The sequence below is a fragment of the Lepus europaeus genome, chromosome 12 (assembly GCF_033115175.1).
Source record: "Lepus europaeus isolate LE1 chromosome 12, mLepTim1.pri, whole genome shotgun sequence".
Taxonomy (NCBI): Eukaryota; Metazoa; Chordata; class Mammalia; order Lagomorpha; family Leporidae; genus Lepus; species Lepus europaeus.
In genome coordinates this window covers 81,543,144-81,561,557 of record NC_084838.1, presented here as the reverse complement: position 1 = coordinate 81,561,557, position 18,414 = coordinate 81,543,144, and the positions used below count along the sequence as shown (strand labels likewise).

Sequence of the window (18,414 nt, the reverse complement as noted above, 5' to 3'; positions counted from 1 at the left end):
AAATTTGTAATTAAAAAATTCACAATTTTCATTTGAATGTTCAATCAGCAAATTGTATAGATGCTGCAAATGCAAAGACGAAGAAAAAAAACCAATAAAACCTGCCCTGAGAAAGCTCATAGAAAAAATATAATATATGATGTTTTTCTATAATATAATGGAAACTGTAATTGGAGAAAGTACAAATCAAACAAAGTCATTTCAGAACAAGGGAAGTAAAAGAATCATCAGTGAGGCGGGGTTTTGGTGAAGCTGGAGCATGAGTAGAAGTTAGCAGAAGTTTGTAAAGGATACTCAGACAGAAGGAGCCATATGGAAGGACATAGGCATATAAAAAATGACAGCAACTGTGGGAGGTGAGTAATATAGAATGGCTGGGAAATCTATTTCTCAGGGAAGTGATAGGTGGCATGGTTAGAAGAATGGTTTGGAGTCAGAGTTAACAGACATATCATTCAGATATCTGCCCTTCCTGTGTAAGGACTGATGCTCAAATGCCCAAGATGGCCAATAACTTTCAGTCTCAAAAATCAAACCCATCTACAGGAATCTTGGGATACCTACCTGATGTTGTAAGTCTGAAAAATTAGCAGAGAAATCCAGTATTTCAAGAGGGAATGAAAAGATACAAGTGATTTTCAGGAGCAAAAGCCAAGTGGATTTAGAGAAAAAAAAAACAAAAACAAAAACAAAAAAGAAGGCAACTGGCTTGGATTCATAATACTCCCCAGACTCATCCTGAGGGCCTGTGCAGCCAGCAGCACTCTTGGCTTTGAGTTCTGGAGCAGTTCTCTTTGGTGCAAGTTAGTTCATCTTTTGCTACCTAGGTTCAAACAAATCCCTTTCTAATTTCACACTGTAATATTTGACAAGTAAGTGACAGGAAAAGAGTTCCACTTTATAATTTTAATAATAATTACAGTGATGATGGTTCGTCCTTTTTTAGGGGTTACTGGTAACAAAATATAACAGGAGCACATTTTACACATATGAACTCATTGAACCTGCCAAACCATCTGATAAGGTAGGTATTACTATTAACCTCTTTTACAGATGAGTAGACTAAGTTGAAATTGGAAGTGGGTCAGTCTCAGCTAAGGTCAATATGCCAGTCAACAACAATGCCTATTACCAAGATTAACTTATTGGTTATGAAAACTGATGACAGCAGAGAAGTCAGCTGGGAAATTGCTATGGCATAGGTACGGCACAAGCTGGCATGAACTGAACAAGAGTGAGTGAATAGACTAGGCAGTGATAGTGAGGATGGTAGGAAGATGACTAACTTAAGAGGCATTTAAGAAATAGAGTCAACAAGGTTAGGATGTGGCAAGAGGCAAAGATATAGTCAAGGATTTTCTCCAGATTTCTGGCTAGAATAAGAGGTAGGTGATGGTGGTAGCTCTTGCTTGGAAACAGTGCACACTTTAGTTGGCGCTAAAGAGAAGATTCTGAACGCATTTTCCTTTGTTGTAATCTTTCCAGGCCTGAGACTGAGCCCATCAAGTCATCCAATTTCCTCTACTCTTCCTTAGTTCCTCACAGTATCATTTCTCTTAACATCATGCCCACAATCTGGAGAGAGGAGAGATTATAAATCTAGATTCCCTTCCCTCCCTTCCTTCTATCTCCCTTTCCTCCCTTCTTCCTTTCCTTTACCCTCCTTCCTTCCTTATATCTTGCCTTTCCTCCTTCCTCCCTCTCTCCCTCTCTGTCCTTCATTCATTACCATCATCTATGCTTTTTAAAAATCTCTGTTTTCCTCCAGATATCTAGATGCTTGTAATTCATAGAAGTCCACTCTTCCTACCTTCTGTCATTCTTTTTTGTAATTCCTTATTGAAGAAATGGACAGAGAATAGTGTTCTAACTGAATGGTTAAACAACTATTTCATTTAACAAAGTAAATAAGGGATAATATTGATATTTATTCACTCTGGATTATTTCAGTAACCTCCTAGCTGGTCTAAAGTCATTCCTTGTTAAAATCAAAGCTGTCTTTGAATACCAGGAAGTTTGGTGAAGATGATAGAGAACTAGACTCCTGGCTAGGTAGGCAGGGACCAGGGGTTCCCTTCCCGTTATCTGGAGATAAGAAAATTCAAGCAACCAGCTTATATTTGAGATGTTGACTTCCTATGCTAGTCCTTGTAATAAAGGTTTTTTTTTTGCTTTTGTTTGTTTGTTTGTTTGTTTGTTTTTGCTGTTGTAACTGATCTAGGTAATGGCAATTCTATTTGTTTTGGGGAAAGTTTCATATGTTTTCTGTTGAAACTTGATTGGAACTATCATCCAGTTAACCAATGAAAACTGTCCCTTTCCCAGGCCAGTCATGAGAACATACCTTTTTTTTTTTGGACAGGCAGAGTTAGACAGTGAGAGACAGAGAAACAGAGAGAAAGGTCTTCCTTTTTCCATTGGTTCACCCCCCAAATGGCCGCTAAAAGTGCGCCGGCGCGCTGCGCCGATCTGAAGCCAAGAGCCAGGTGCTTCCTCCTGGTCTCCCATGCAGGTGCAGGGCCCAAGGACTTAGGCCATCCTCCACTGCACTCCCGGGCCACAGCAGAGAGCTGGACTGGAAGGGAAGCAACTGGGACAGAATCCAGCGCCCCAACCTGGACTAGAACCCGGGGTGCCGGCGCTGACGCAGGTGGAGGATTAGCCAAGTGAGCCTCGGCGCTGGCTGAGAACATACCATTTTACAACCTATAAAACCCCAGACAATCAGCCTTCCAAATGGCTTCCTCCTTTAGGGACTCCTCTCAATGCTGCTGGGAGGTATTTTTTTTTTTTCCCCAATTTTTGCTTTCCTTAGGAATACCACTTAATGTTGCTGATTTTTTTCCTCCTTTACTTTCACTTTCTTTAAGAAACCACTTCTGCTTTTCTTTACATATTCTCCATCTCTGTGCTCCTTATTTTTCAAGAACCTGAGACATGAACTTGGTGGAGAAAACAATGAATTGAAAAAACTGCATACTCCTGCAACAACAGGTTGAACACTGACTACCCCTGCATGTATTTATTCCTGAAATGCTTTTTCCTGCCCTTTTGCCTCTGTTCATTTTTTTCTCTTTTGAAAAAATTCTATTTATTTGGAGATCAGAGAGAGAGAGAGAGAGAGCGAGCGAGTGAGCAAGCGAGCAAAGGACATGCACCCACACAGAGCAAGGTGTTCTAAAGGTTCACAATGGCCACAACTCATCGGGTTGAAGCTGGGAACGCTATCCAGGTCTTCTATATGGGTGAAAGGAACTCATGTACTTAAGCCATCATCTTCTGCCTCTCAGAGTGCACATTATTAAGAGGATGGAATCAGGAGCTAGAGCAGTAGCTGAGAATTGAGCCAGATACCCATATGGGGTTTAGGTGCCTTAGCTGCCAAACCAAATCCCCACCTTCCCTGATTTTCCCTGGCTCAGCCTCCCAATTCATCCTCAGCTCTTAGCCTGCCCATCTTGGTACATTTAGCCTATATTGTCTTTATTCCTTAAACTACTGTCTCATCTTTTGAACTGTATTTAATATTTGCTCTCTTATTCTTTTATAACTTATCTCATTTGGGTTTCTGTCTTCTGTCATTGCTCTCAGTGGCTGAAATACAAAAAAAAAAAGCTTCAGTAAAGTTATCTACTCATTTGCCATACTAATACCTTTTATTCCACATTTTTGGTGTATGATGATGATTTTCAGGCTCTAGACAGGGGCATTTTGGTTAATTTAAAGGTTTATCTATCAGGGGGGTTTCAAATAATTGCCCCAGTCCTGTGTGGCCTCCCTTCCCCCACTCCGTACTTCCCACAGACAATGACTGTTCCTTTGCCCCTGATATCCAACTAAGATTAGCAACCATCCTCACTTGCCCAGGACTGTTCTACTTGAAGCACCACATGTCTCACATCCATCAGCTTAGATGGTTTATGATCCTATATCCCCATATGACTTTGTCTTTCCTTCATTTTGCCCTTTTATGATAAAAAAATATCCAATTCAGGCAACTTTTTCCTCACTCTGGATAATTTCAACAGCTTTCTTCCTGATCTCCTGGCTTCCCTTATTAAAGTCTAAATCACCTTTTATAACACCAGATTAAGTTTTCTTTTTTTTTTTTTTACCCCTACCATAACTTCCCTCCCACCCACAACCCTCCCATCTCCCACTCCCTTTCCCCTTCCATTCACATCAAGATTCATTTTCAATTCTCTTTATATACAGAAGATCAGTTTAGTATATATTAAGTAAAGATTTTAACAGTTTGCACCCACACAGAAACACAAAGTGAAAAATACTGTTTGAGTACTAGTTATAGCATTAAATCACAATGTACAGCACATTAAGGACAGAGATCCTACATGAGGAGTAAGTGCACAGTGACTCCTGTTGTTGACTTAACAAATTGACACTCTTGTTTATGGCATCAGTAATCACCCTAGGCTCTTGTCATGAGTTGCCAAGGCTATGGAAGCTTTTTGAGTTCGCCAACTCTGATAATATTTAGACAAGGTCATAGTCAAAGTGGAAGTTCTCTCCTCCCTTCAGAGAAAGGTACCTCCTTCTTTGATGGCCTGCTCTTTCCACTGGGATCTCACTCGCAGAGATCTTTCATTTAGTTTTTTTTTTTTTTTTTTTCCCCAGAGTGTCTTGGCTTTCCATGCCTACAATACTCTCATGGGCTTTTCAGCCAGATCCGAATGCCTTAAGGGCTGATTCTGAGGCCAGAGTGCTGTTTAGGACATCTGCCATTCTATGAGTCTGCTGTGTGTCCTGCTTCCCATGTTGGATCATTCTCTCCCTTTTTTTTATTCTATCAGTTAGTATTAGCAGACACTAGTCTTGTTTATGTGATCCCTTTGACTCTTAGACCTATCATTATGATCAATTGTGAACAGAAATTGATCACTTGGACTAGTGAGATGGCATTGGTACATGCCACCTTGATGGGATTGAATTGGAATCCCCTGGTATGTTTCTAACTCTACCACTTGGGGCAAGTCCGATTGAGAATGTCCCAAATTGTACATCTCTTCCCTCTCTTTTTCCCACTCTTATATTTAACAGGGATCACTTTTCAGTTAAGTTTCAACACTTAAGAATAACTGTGTATTAATTACAGAATTCAACCAATAGTATTAAGTTTTCTATAAAGTTGTTTTGATACTGTCATGGCCTTGTTCAAACAATTCCAATGCCTCCCCTTTGCCCATCAAATGAAACTTACATGCTGTAGACTGGCATTTGATGCCTTTGGTAGTCTTTCATTAGATTTCCTTTCTTATTTTTCTTTAGGTGACTCATAAGTTGCTTCACTATCTTTTAGAACTTTGCATCCATTGTGAGTAACCGCACTGTGTTTTGTGTGTGCATTTGATATTTGTTTTTTTTAACTGAGTATTAGGATATTGAAGTGACTCAGTACAGATTTGTAGTTGATAAAAATCTATGAAATGTCACTGTTTTATGTACCTATTCACATTTATTTCCTTCCTGTTGCTTAAGTTGAGTTACAGAGTAGATCATAAGAACAAATTAATTTCAGGCAGGCTAGTTTAGAACAGTTGTTACGCAGCTCTAATATGAAAATAAACAATCTGGAAAAGAACAGAATTTTTTAGTAAGTTATGATTTTTATTTTTCTACTCAGTGTTACTGACAAAACTCTGTTTTAATTTTTAGAATTTTATTTATTTATGTTCATCTTATTTAAAAAGCAGAGAGCCACATAGAGGTAACTCATCTACTGGCCCACAATAGCCAAGACTGGACCAGGCCAAAGCTAGGAGGCAAAAACAATCATGTTTTTAGCATTGGTGGCAGGGACTGAAGTATTTTCGTCATCACGTACTGCCTTCCAGGATGTGCATTAGCAGGAAGCTGGATCAGAAGTGGAGTACTCGGGACTGGAACCATGCACTCTGACATGGAATATGGTGACTAGACCTGCTATGCCAAACACTCATCCCTAACCCTGCTTTATAAATCATTATATCATTATTTTTAAGATTATTCGATCACTAACTGCAACTTTATAATTCTATGTCATTCTTCCATTTGAAGTAAAAACAAACAAAAACACCTTGTGATCATCCATCATTTTATTTATTTGTCTTTATGGTCATTTTCTAAAATTTCAAAGAAGATATTCTCAGTGGGCCATGGAAACAAAACCCGTTCCATTTCTCTTCTGCATGACTGAAGATAGGTCCTTCAGTGGTCTTCTTCATGTGGAAGAATAGCCTAACATTTTGTGGTTCTTTTCATCATGTAACCTAGGATCCTACTTTATTTCCTGGGATTTTTGAGTTGTGTTTCCATATCTTTAGCTTTATTGATGGATGTGCTTTTGCCTATTGAGGGATTTACAGCTTCTGTATTTATAACCCTGCTAGTCTCGTATAAATCCTGAGGGGTTCTGCTTGCTTATCCACTGTCGCTCTCTTCTTTGTAAAATAATTCTAGTGCTGCCCATCAGAGCAGGCATGTGACTATTAGCAGTGTTTGGTACTTGCTAGTATACATACTGCAATCCATCATCTCTTGTCCTTTTGTTACTCAGAAACCAAAACCCCAGCACTCATCCCTGCTGTGGTTATTCCTTTATTCTAAGTGCATTTCTCATTAAGAACAAAATATGTAAATATTTTATGCTTTACTATGAATCAAATGTTAAAAAATATTCTTCAGTTGATACTGAGTTTCAAATGAAAGTGCTGTTAAGTTATGTATGCTTTCATTTGTTTAGACTGCTTTATTAGAGTAAAACTCTATCAACTATCCATTCTTTTCTACGTTCTCTAGTAATAACAATCTATAAATCATCAGGACGAAGAATAATATACCAAATTGGAATGAGGGCTTTGAAGTCTGTAATATTAAAATATAGCCACAAACACTTCAACACTTCTTCCATTAAGAGATGTGTTCTAGTGGCCGGCGCTCCGGCATAGCAGGTAAAGCAGTCACCTGCAGTACTGGCATCCCATATGGGCACAGGCTCAAGTCTCGGCTGCTCCACTTCTGATCCAGCTTTCTGCTATGACCTGGGAAAGCAGTACAAGATGGCCTAAGTCCTTGGGCCCCTGCACCCACGTGGGAGACCCAGTGGAAACTCCTGGCTCCTGGCTTTGGATCGGCGCAGCTCTGGCCATTGCGGCCAATTGAGGAGTGAACCAGCGGATGGTTGACCTCAATTTCTCTCTGCCTCTCTTTCTCTCTGTGTGTAATTCTGACTTTCAAATAAATAAATAAATCTTAAGAGAGAGAGAGAAAGAGAGAGAGAGAGAGAGAGAGAGAGAGAGAGAGATGTGTTCTAGGTCCTCTACTCTTGAATCCGCTTAGGCTTCTGCCTTTTGATCAAGAGAGAATGATAAAAGAGATACTCAGTGAGCGTGACTGTGAATCCTCGGTGTCCTAGTCTGTTTTGTGCTGGTATAACAGAATATCACAGACAGAATGATTTATGATGAACCTATGTTTGACTTGTGGTTCTTGAGACTTAGGGAGTCCATCACTGAGCGTTGAGCGACTGGTGGCAGCCCTCATTCTGTAGTCTGTCATGGCAGAAGGTAGAAGGGCAAAAAAGGACATGTGCATAAGAGAGGGAAGGAATTAAGCTCATTACTTTATCAGAAACCCACTCTCCTGACAACAAGCCCACTCCCACAATCACAGCATCAATCCAATTGTCAGGCTCTAATCACCTCTTAAAGGTCTGGCTTCTCAGTGTTGTTCTAGGAGATTAAGTTTCCAACACATGAACTTTAGGAACAATCTCAAACCATAGCCCTAGGTCATAAAAGACCATGCAACTTTTGTTTCAGTTTTTTGGAGCACTGACTCTTGGATTCCTGAGCCACTGTGCTCAATTATCCGAAGGAAGCCATGTTTGAGGAAGTGGAAGTTCCATGGAAAGGCCATTTGTGGGCATTCTGAGTGACAGTGCTAGTGAGCCCAGTCTGTCTCCATAATAGGTGTCCGATGTGTTAGTGAAGAGGCCTCTAGAGTATTGCAGCTCCAGTCACTTATCTGAGAGAGTGGACATGCTGAGGCAGAGACAACCCATATCTTCTCTGATCTATCAAGATTTCAGGCCTGCTAGTCTCATTTTATTCTTTTAAGTTTCAGATTTTTTAAAAAATTATTTATTTATTTGAAAGGCAGTTACAGAGAGAGGGGGAGGAGATAGATAGATGATTGACAGGTAGATAGATAGAGAGTAATCCATCTGCTGGTTCACTCCCCATATGGCACAAAGGCTGGAATTGGGCTGGTCCAAAGCCAGGAGCCAGAAGCTTCATCTAAGTCTCCCACATGTATGTAGAGGCTCAAGTACTTGAGCCATCTTCCACTACTTTCCAAGGCACATTAGCAGGGGAGCTGGTTTGGAAGTGGAGCAGCTGGAACAAAAATTGACACCCATATGGGATGCAGGTGGCAGTGATGGCATCTTTAGCTGCTACACCAAAACTCTTGTCCCTTGGGATACTTTTAATTACTATATTAACTTCTTAGATGTGATCAGCTTATCTAATTTCTAGTTTTCAATTGCTTCATCTATAAAAAAACAATAATGATGCCCTTGTTGCTGGCTTTTCTTAGGGGGCTGGAAGAGATAACGCAGTGTGTAGTGCCCAAAGAGTAAAGTCTTAATTAGTGGTAGCCATTATTACTAAAATAGACAATAATAAAAAAAATTCTGTTTTAGTGAGACTATTGTCATTTTTTTAGGTCCTGGCAGAATACACACAGCATAAATTTACTGTCTTGATTATTTTTAAGTGTACAGTTCAGTATTGTTAAGTATATTCATATTGTCATGCAACCAATCTCCAGAACTCTTCTCTTCTTGCAAAAGAAACTCAGTACCCAGTAAGCAACAATTCACCAGCACCCCATCCCTCCAGTATCTGGCAACCACACTTCTACTTTCTGTCTCTGTATATCTGCCTACTGTAGTCATCTCATATAAGTGCAGTCATACAATATTTATCTTTTGTGATTGGCTTATTTAATTTAGCATGGTGTCATCAAGATTCTTGTATGTTGAAGCATGTGTCAAAAACTGTCCTTCCTTTCTAAAACTGAATAGTATTTCATTGTGCATATACTACATTTTCTTTACTAAGTCATTCTTTGATGGACTCTTGTGTTTCCTATCTCTTTAACTATTATGAATAATGGTGCTATGAACATAGGTGTACATATATCTCTTAGAGACCTTACTTTCAAATTTTTTGGTTATATACAACAAAGTGGAATTGTTGGATTATATGATAATTGTATTTTTAATTGTGGAGGGAATCAATATATTTTTTCCATGTTGGCTCCATTTCATTTTCCCACACAATGCATAAAAGTCCCAGATTATCCATATCCTTGTCAACATTGGCTATTTTTTGTCATTTTTTTAAAAGAGTAACTAGCATAATGGATGTGACATGGTATTGCATGGTGATTTTAATTTGTGATCTTGAGCATTTTTCTAAGGATTAACAATGATGAGCATCTCTTACAGTACTTATTGATTTGTTTATTTTTTTGGATGAGTGCCTATTCAAGTCATTTGTCTACTTTTCAATCTGATTCTTTTGTTGTTATTGAGCTGCAGTTCTTTATATATTCTAGATATCAAGCCCTTATCAGATCAGTTACTTGCAAATCTTTCCTCCCTTTCCCTGTGTTGCCTTTTAACTCTGTTGGTTGTGGAATCACTGCTTTTTATTCAGTAATTTGATGTATCATTAATCCAATCAGAATTAAGTTTGGAAATGCATCATCATTAATGTACCCAGAAATATGATAGCAGAATTAAATTTGAATTAAGAGTGACTCCCCCTAAATCAGGATTCACTTTTTTACTAACAGGTGGGAGAATTTTGATGATGCAATCAGGTAAGCAAAGGAGTATTCTTTACTAACATAATTTATATTTTCAAGAGCAAAGAAATTTTTTTTTAGTTCCTGGGATTTTTTTTAGTGCCAACTTGTAGTGAAATCTACATTGTACATCAAATGCTATAGTGGCACCTGATTGTAACTTAAAGAAGCCATTGTACTGACTTCTATCCATCATTCTTTGCAACTGGCTGTTGGGAAACCATTATTCACTATTGTAGCCGATGAAGTATATGCAGTAACCTAACGTAGTAGTTAATGATCTTATTTTAGCTTTAGGTGGTGACATGTAACAGGAAGATCAGTTTTTCTTTTTTTTTAATATTTATTTTATTCATTTGAAAATCAGAGTTACATAGAGAGATAGAGAGAGGTCTTCCATCTGCTGGTTTACTCCCCAAATTGCCTCAACGGCCAGAGCTGAGTTGATCTGAAGCCAGGAGCCAGGAGCTTCCTCTAAGTCGCCCACATAGGTGCAGGGGTCCAAGGACTTGGGCCATATTCTACTGCCTTCCCAGGCCACAGCAGAGAGCTGGATTGGAAGTGGAGCAGCCAGGACTTGAACTGTGCCCTTGTGTGATACCAGCATTGCAGGTGGCGGCTTTACCTTCTACACCATGATACCAGCCCCTCTGCTGAACTTTGGAACATTGGATAGATGAGGATGGCTTGTAAGATGTTGGTTTAAATCATTTTGGGTACACAGCCTCATTATAAACTGGTTAACTTTAATTTATTGCAGATTTTGAATCTCTGAACCTATAAAATACTTGAATACATTAATTGTATATTTATCTCAAGAAACTACAGAAGGGAATTCAGAGCAGATATTGCATGTTGGAAAGAGAGGCAGTACCAATCAAGAAATCTGGGTTTTAGATATGCTTTTGTGAGTAATCATCTCTGTGACTATGGGTGGGTCACTCATACTTTCAAGCTGTCATTTTCCTAAACCCATTTAAGATTCTAACATTTAACTTCCCAATAAGCCTACACAAATTATATACAAAGATAGACAAAATACTTTTATATTTACACAGAAACCCTTCCATATTTTTTTAAACAATGTTTATTTATTTGAATGGCAGAGCTACGGAGGGTGGGGACAAAGAAACAGGGAGATCTTTTATCTGCTGGTTCACTCCCTCAAATGCTTGCAGCAGTTAAGGTTGGGCCATGCTGAAGCTAGGAGATGAGTATTCAACCTGAGCCTCTGATGAGGGTGGCGGGGACTCAAGTACTTGAGTCATCATCTGCTGCCTCCCAGAATATGCCTTAGCAGGAAGCAAGATAGGCAGCAGAGCCATGCACTCTACTATGAGATGTAAGGGCATCCCATGTGGCAATTTGACCCATTGTGCCTCAAAACCCACTTCTACTTATGTTACCTTGACTAATCTAATATCAGTTATTAATTTTATCAACTTACTCTGTTTTAAATATCATTTTACCAGCTTTGCTTATTTGCTTAATTATTTATAAATCACATTCAGAGGGCGTCTTATGATGCACCCATTATGGATATGGAATGGCCAGTAAAGTACGTGGAGCCTGTCCCTGACAGTAATAATTTCTTAGGAATATCAGCATATCTGGCAGGGAATTGAGTCAGAGATAAGTGTACAAAAGAAAGAAAAATTCATGTAAATAATGGAAGATGATGACTTCCACTCCAATTATTTTTATCATGCCAAGGGATGGTGGCAACTCTCTTTTTGTTATTAAAGTCTGGATTATTTCTAGAAGAAAATGGTCAGTAAGGGGAAAAGGTTGAGAATCACTGGCATGGATGATGTTGACTGGAATGGTTAAAATAATGTGAATGTATAGTCTGTATTAGAGAAGTCTTTGGGGAAAACTGATTACCCTCTGTTAATAATTAAGTGATGCCATTTAAATTTTGGAGGTAAAATTGAGAACATAAGGTGAATGTTTCATAAATTAAAGTTCCATGAAAATAGTTTCATTCTATCTGAGGAAAATATTTCTAACAATTTGAACAGTCTAATAACAGATTGAGTTGCCTAGTTAGACAGACAAGTTTCCAAAATGGGACTTGTCCAAGGAGCTAAATCAGTAGAAAAATTTAAATGACTTCCTGGGCAGGTAACCCAAAATAAGCAAAGTGGGTTGCTTGAGGCAAATGAGCTGTGTATATTTCACTGAGAGTTTGTCAGGTCTTGTGATTTTTCTAAAGAAGCAAGAAATCAAGACTTTTATGTCTGTTTCCTGATATATGTACATGTTGGCTTTCATTTTTTTTTTTTTTTTTGCAGCTCTATGGAGTAAACAAAATCCATCTGGCTTGAGTATAGAATGATTTATCTAGTTTGATCTCTGAACTTTGTTTCTGTAATCTACAAGCCATGTCATCTGTAGACTAATAATATAAGTGGGTGTTTAGGATGTGGAAACACTAAAAGATCACAGTCTTGTACCATCAAACTTAATGGATGAATAAAATTTACAATTAATTTTTGTTGAAATCATTGGATACACTTGGGGTTATCCTATACACTATTATATAGGACCAATAATAATCTCTTGTAACAAAACCTATGTAATACAAAGCTGTGAACACTGAACATTTCCCTAGTCAATGTGAAGATAGAATTGAGGGAGTAGAGTTCTAGCAGCTTCTGTAGTTCTATGTGGTGCTCCAAGAAAACAAGATTCAGGATTCAAGGATGACTTTATGGGATTAGTCTGACTCAAGAATTAGCTGCCTGTGCTTTCCTGACTTCTTCATTCTTATGGGGCTCTTTACTGTTTACAATTCTTTACTTTTTAAGTAAAATAGCAATTTCCTTTTCTCTTTGGAGGCCAAGATTCCAACAAAGGCTCCAGAATTATTCTTCTACTCTCTGTCTCTGCCACGTGAATTTCTTTTTTTCATTAAAGTCTTGCATCTGGTGGCTGTTGCTCTTCTATGTCCTATATCGGTCCAAGGGGATTAGACAGTGGAGAACCATCAGTATCAGTGCCATCTAAAGGTAAGATGAGGTTGATTTAGCTACTACTTCATTCTACCCACTTGTTGCCTTTGGCTACTCCCCTCACCCCCCACCTCATTGCAAGACATAAACAAGGCAGCTTTACCAGATTTTGTGTGTGTGTGTGTTGGGGGGGGAGTCTTGGAAGAAATAGGTGGTTACACCTCAGGGAAGTATGTAGCTTAATATTCAATATTATATCTCCCACTGTATAAAGTTTCCCAGTCTTCCAATGGAAATTTGCCACGCGTGCAAATCTAACATCCTGCTGGCTTCTTCCCTTCTCTTCTCCAGAGCTACTCTTCCTCCATATTCAATTTTTTTCATGTTTCCTGATAAAGCTCAACTCTTCACCACCCTTCCTTAAATTCCCTTAAGTTCTACCTTTGCTTATTTGAGACCACATTAATTACTCCATTGAACAAAAACCTTACACTACAGGTGCAGGTCTTTTTACACATAACACTGGCAGGACTTTTGTGATGCCTGTCTTTCCTTTCACAGGAACTGATCTTGGGTGTGACCTCCTTCGACACTAAGTTTCTAATTTAAGTTGGCCTAGAGTTTGGTGCAAATAATTATAACTTTAATGAGTTCCCAAGTCATGCTTTTGGTCTAGGAATACTACCTTGAGATCTTGGTTCAAGGAATAGGCTTTATTAAGCAAAGGAGAAAGTGACAAGGCCAAGAGTAGCTGAGAAGGCCTGGTCTTCTTTCTAACATTCTTCTACAGAGAAATTTAGCAGGGCTACTGCTTCCATGGAAATTGAGAACAAGTGCAGTACCCTCCACTGGGAGAAGAGAGCAATGTCACCCCTCTCTCTTTCTACCCTCTTATCCTGCTCTCTCTCCTCTCTACCAAACTGGATCATTGCCCAAACATGTTAAGAGGCTCTGTGGGGCATGTTTGATTATTTTTGTTTATCACATGACATGTGATGTCTACTCCATATCCAAAGCCTATTATTCCACTAAATCTACTAGTTGTAGACTAATCAATGTCTGTCTTGGAGTTGACTTCAGGAAAGAAAAAGAGTCTATCTTGTCCTACCTAACTCTTGAAAGTGATGAGTTATAAACTCACGTACTATTGTCATTGGCCATTTTCAGCCATGTGGTCTAAGAAAATCAGAAACCTTTTATGAAGGGGAGAAGAAGCTAGCCTATTTCTAGAGGAGCAAAAATGAGAAATAGGGAGAGAAAGGTCTAAGAGTCTTTGAATTCTTGCTTCCAGATGTATCTGAGTCCTGGATGGATTCTTCTTGGGGATTCATGAGATCATGAGAATGTCTTCTTTAAGTCTAACCCATTTCGTGATGGATTTTTGCTCTTTGTACGAAAAAGAACTGACAGAGACACGATGTTTCATTTAGAAGTTTTGATTTCCAGCAAAGTGATAACTTGAGGCACAAGAGGTCTCTGTAAGATGAGTCCAGCAGAAGCCCTCAGTAATTCTGCTCTATTGGGTTACTCTCCTGTATAGAAGCTGCATAATTTAGCAGGAAGTCCCTTGGAATCAGCTGAGTCTTGGTTTCCATCACAGCTCCATTATCTGCAGGCTATAGAAGTTGAAAACGTCATTTGAATTTTCTAAATGTCAGTTTCCTATCTTTATTAACGGAATGTATCATGTATCATGCAGACTTGTTTTAAAGATTAACATAAAAAATAAGAGAACCTAGTTCAACCAGATTTGAATGTGTTCACAGTTAAAGGCACATTTTATAGTTTTAAAAGACATCCTCAAAACATGATGTGTTTTCAAGAAGATAAATACAACAAACATAAACATGAACAAAAAATTAAGATTTTGTAAACTCAAGACTGCTGTAGTTGCTTGTGTATTAGTCATGGTTTTATAGAGAAGAAGCACCGTGATCATATATACTCATAGATACACGAATCTGTGTATCTATGCAAGTATATTAAGTATCTGCAGGGTAGGCTAGAAGGCTGGAGACCTTGCAGTTCAAGTCCAAATATGTTTAGTTGGCAGAATTCTCTCTTCCTTGAGGGAGGTCAGTCTTTTTCTATTAGGGCTTTTCACTGATTGGATGAAACTCTCTCACATTATTGAGGGTAATCTGCTTTATTTATTCAAAAATCCAATCTAAAAGTATCTACATGAAAGCAACCAATATAATATTTGAGCAAACATTTGGGTACCATGGCTTGTCTAAATTAACATTCATAACCATTGTAGTAAGAGTGATTTTAAATTTAATTTTGAATTTCCTAGTGACAAGAGAAAAAAGATAATATATTTTTATTTTATTTTATTTTACGATTAATTAATTTATTTGAAAGTCAGAGTTACAAGAGAGGCAGAGAGAGAGAGAGAGGTCTTCCATCCTATGGTTCACTCCCCAATTGGCCACAACAGCTGGAGCTGCGCCAGGTGCGCAGGTGCCAGGAGCTTCCTCCAGGTCTCCAATGGGAGTGCAGGGGCCCAAGGACTTGGGTCATCATCCACTGCTTTTCCAGGCCATAGCAGAGAGCTGGATCGGAAGAGGAGCAGCCGGGACTAGAACTGGCGCCCATATGGGATGCCGGCACTTCAGGCCAGGGCATTATCCTGCTGCACCACAGTGTTGGCCCCTTTTATATATTTTTATTAAGAAAGAAAATTTCCTTTGTAGAGACAATGTTTCCATATATATGAAATTTTAAAATGTGATATAATTGCTCTATGCAATATTTTGGAACTTGACCTACATTATAGGTGAGGGTTATAAAAATTATTGTTTTATAATAAATGGAGAAAATGTTTTCTTGTAAACACTCTGCAAAATCAATGAAGGATTTTCTTCCAGAATCAGTAACTGGTGAGGGGCTTTGGGGTATGTTTCTAAATTACACATGTCTTATGTGAATTGGAGCAAATTTAAAAATATGTAATTTCATTTACTTATTCAGGGCTTGATGAAGTTAGTACTCTTGGATATCTTTGAATGGGGAATCACGCCATCACCTGCATCCTATCTGGCATCCAAACCCTATCATTTCTGATTCTCATATTCTTCAAAAGTCGAGCATTCCCCTCCATCCTATTGCCATTGCCTTAGTTTAATTTCTCATATAAACTTGGCAACAACTTCCAAACTTATCATTGTTCCTACTTAGCCACTTCAAATGCCATCTTTACAGGAGCACCAGATGGTCCCTTTTCAGTAAACAATTATTATTCTACTTCCCTGTTTAACAGATACCCCTAATGTCCTGCTGTGTAAAATCCAAAGTTTCAGCACATTCTTCCACAGGTACCTTAATCTTTGAGCATATTACGTTATTTAGAAAATTTAGAAAGTGCATTTATTTCGGACATTTCTGCCCATGCACATGACTTCTAGCTTAACTGGAAATCTTGGTTGTTCTCTAAGGCTTAGCTGGAAGGCCACCTCCTTTGATTTACTTTAACCCAGACCAACTTAGACATTTGAGTTACACCTCCTTGGGCGTAAGAGTCTGAAATGAGGGTACCAAGTGGACAACACAGTTATAATTACCCTCGACAAGCCCATTGATTGAACATGAGTGCCATCTTAGTGATCAACATACTATAGCTCTCTGAGCTGTAGCTACACAGCAATGTTTTTTCCTCCAACGTTGGGGCAGTTTGTTATTTCATTAATTAAGCTCAAGTAAAGCAGTTGGCTTATGTTAAGCTTTTGTTTCATGATCTTTATTTTTTTAAAAGATTTTATTTATTTTATTTGAGAGAGTTACAGACAGTGAGAGGGAGAGAGAGAGAAAGGTCTTCTTTCCATTGGTTCACTCCCCAAATGGCTGCAACGGCCGGAGCTGCACCAATCTGAAGCCAGGAGCAAGGTGATTCTTCCCAGTCTCTCATGTGGGTGCAGGGGCCCAAGCACTTGGGCATCCTCCACTGCTTTTCCAGGCCACAGCAGAGAGCTGGATTGGAAGAGGAGCAACTGGGACTAGAACCAGCGCCCATATGGGATGCCGGCAACATAGGCAGAGGATTAACCTACTGTGCCACAGTGCTGGCCCCGTTTCATGATCTTATGTTTCATGGTTTTATACATCTTTAAGGTGTTGTGTGTCTTTAAAACTAGGCACATTCTCAGTGATCCACATGGAGAGGTGAACTGAGGCTCACCGTGAGAACCATCGGCCCTCTTCATCTGTCATGTGCGTGTTCTATATGTTCTTTGAAAGAAGTTGTGGAGAGTTACCTGCAGTGTTTAAATCATTGCTTTTTTCTTTTCTTTCCTTCAATAGGATGCCATACCTGTATAGCTTATTTCGAGCAAGTTAAACGATTACACCCTATAAGCTTTGGTAGAACACTCATGTTGTGATGCAAACCTTTGTTTTGCTTTTACTACTCACTTGCTATACTGGAGTAGAAATCTCAGTTGGGGTAGGGCTGCTTGAATCATCTCTGTGTACCCTTCTCACACATGTTAGGACTTCAGTGGCTTTTGTATGAATAGATGAGCTTAGTTATAGAAGCCAAAGAATAAGGCATTGAAATTCTCTTGAGCTTTAACTTTGAACTTTCTGTGTGATGAGAGGGAAGTTTAATTTCTGGTCAGTTGTGACCAGATTCCACATTCAGATAGATCTAGTCTATTTGACAGACTTGTAAAAAAACAGTATAGGAGAGTTAAAATACCACATAAATGCTAAATAATAAAGTGACAAGCACAGTATGTCAAGGGATGCAAAGTAATGCAGCTATGTCTGTAAAACATTTACTATATTTTGTGTCTAAAATGTTCAACAACAACAACCCACCACATGGCGGCATCTGTGCTTATTTCCTCCCTGGTCCTTGATATTTGGAATCCTTTCAATGTTCAATGCCCAAAAATGCAATAAATATTTTTACTTTGGTACATCTTTATTTTAACACTGGAGTTAGTATCAGCCAGGATTCTGGGGTTACTCACGTCATGTGACTCCCCTCCCACCATTGGATATGTTTACAAGTGAAAACTAGCAATATGAGCCTCAAAGGCAGCCTGGAAGGAGGTATTGCAAAATGTACATTGAGGGATAAGTGTAGAAGCCCAGAGAGGGATGCTATTTATAGGAAATGGTGGGTAGGGTAGGAGGTAGAGAGAGCAGGCATGTATGGGCTCTGATCTCTTTGAGCACCAGGTGGCACTACTGCTTTCTTGCCTGGCTGTTGCCTACTTATGTCAGGGACAATTCCAGAAACAGATTTTTGTAGGAAAGGGGAGGCAAAGGTTGTGGACCTATGTGTTCCAAGGGCAGAATGAGTAGATAAGACAGATAACAGAATATTTATTATTTATCATACCTTAGAAATGAGTCTAATCATGGGAAATTTGTTATTTTTACTATTTCTCAAGATATAAAGAGACAAAATTTGACATGGTTTAATTGAAATTTATTGTTAGAAAATCTGTTCAGCTTAGGGTATTACTAGATTATACATTTATTAGCAGGTTGACTTGTCAGGTTCCTAAAGGCAGAGGCATAGGTAGAAAACAAAGAAACAAACCCAAACACATGCAGTCACTGTAAGTTTCTGGACACA

The 18,414-nt window shown here is 38.8% G+C and overlaps 1 pseudogene; it reads right to left on the bottom strand.

The window, feature by feature from the left end:
* The window catches only part of LOC133771041 (zinc finger protein 280A-like), a 35,519-nt pseudogene extending 18,483 nt beyond the window's left edge, over positions 1-17,036 (bottom strand).
* Between the last annotated feature and the right edge of the window lie 1,378 nt (positions 17,037-18,414).